The 1,695-nt window shown below is 45.1% G+C and overlaps 1 non-coding gene across 1 annotated transcript; it reads right to left on the minus strand.

Moving 5' to 3' along the window:
- Positions 1-108, minus strand: LOC125586752. Its single transcript, XR_007323287.1, has one exon. It is a non-coding gene; the product is annotated as a small nucleolar RNA R71 (small nucleolar RNA).
- Positions 109-1,695: the final 1,587 nt, after the last annotated feature.

Consider the following 1,695-nt stretch of genomic DNA (forward strand, 5'->3'; position numbering starts at 1 on the left):
AGACTTGAGGAGCAAAATTGCTACATTCGCGCAGGAGACTGGAGAGTCTTTCAAAGATGCGTTGATCAGATTCAAGTTCTTCCAGCGAGACTGTCCACACCACGGATTCAACGAAGTGCAACTGCTGAGCACTTTCTTCAGAGGTATCACCTTGAGGTATCAGATGGCTCTTGATACAGCTAGCGAGGGAAACTTTAACACCAGGAATCCGGTGGAAGCTTTGAGACTGATAGAAAATCTAGCAAACACCAGCAGCAGCAAGAACACTGACTTTGAGAGGAAGAAGTCTGTTGCATCCCTAGGGAAAGAGCAGATGGACGAAGTTAGAGCAAAGTTAGATGTGGTTCATAAGCTTTTTAGGAAGCAGGTCTGCTCAGCTGAAGGAGAAGTAGCTGTAGACATGGAAGGAGAAGAAGATGTGAACTATATTGGAGGTACTGGATTTCAGAGGTCTGGAAACCAGGGTGGAAACAGAAACTTCTATGGCAATGGTCAGAGGAGTAACCAGAGTTAACAGTTCCAGAAACCTTTCAGCAACAACAGCAGAGGCTATGGAAACTCATTTTACCATAATCCACCACCACAGACTCAGGAAAGCAAGATTGAAGCAATGCATGATAGAGTTCTGGAAGAACATCAACAACTCACTGTGGACTTCAATGGGAATATAGATTCCGCCTACAACAGTCTGAACACGAGAATTGAGACCTTAGGGACTCAGGTGAGGAAGCTTGAAATGCAAGTAGTTCAGACTGAAGACACTGTAAAGAGGCAAGAAGCCTTGGCTAGAGAGGCAGGAGTTGAGAAAGCAAAACACCACGTAAATGCCATCATAGATGATGATTTCTGGCAAGTGGTGAAGCATGAGAAGCTTGGAGAAGGAGACTTCGAAGTTGAAAGCTCCATGAGTTTCGGCGGATCACATTGGTGTCGACCGATGTCAATGGATGCACATCGCTCGACAGACCATGACGAAGATCGATCGACGGATTACTCTAACCATCGATCGACATCATCTGTTAAATCGACTGCGGAGAGTAGTGCAGTTCGGATCATGACTCATGAGGAATTCGCAGAAAAACATCCTCACCCACCCTGCCCTTTCTACGTCAAAATCGATCGACGGCATTAGCCAGCAGTCGACCGACAGAGAGAGACTGATATCGATCAACCCCCCTCATCTCCCATCGATCGACGGGCACCTCTCACCTACCGAGTACGATTACCTTCTATTGATAGTGATCGAATCAACGCACTCAGACCACCACCTAAAACTTTAGCAAACCCACCAGAACCTACAACCAACCCTTCATACACTACACCAAAGCCTATGAAAGTTGATGACGCAACTGAAGGAAGAAGGTTAAGGAAAAGAAAGGAGAAGATTCCTAAGAACCTTAAGAGGGAAGCTAATGAGAAGGAGATGTATGGTTTCACTAAGAGAGTCCTCAGAATCCCAGTGGAGAAACCTTTTGATGAAGTTTATTACACACACCGGTTGTGGATGTTCTTCAGAGAGACTAAGGAGACTGAGGAGGACATTAGGAGTGTGGGAACCGAAATTCGCACTATCAATTTCCGTTTAAATAAGGAAACTAGGAAAACCCTAATTTCCCAGAGGACCCGAATATCTGCTAATTACCACACGTCAAGCAATCAGAACATGAGAATAACAACGATAAGAATAAGAAATCG

The sequence above is a fragment of the Brassica napus genome, chromosome C4, assembly GCF_020379485.1.
Source record: "Brassica napus cultivar Da-Ae chromosome C4, Da-Ae, whole genome shotgun sequence".
Lineage (NCBI taxonomy): Eukaryota > Viridiplantae > Streptophyta > Magnoliopsida > Brassicales > Brassicaceae > Brassica > Brassica napus.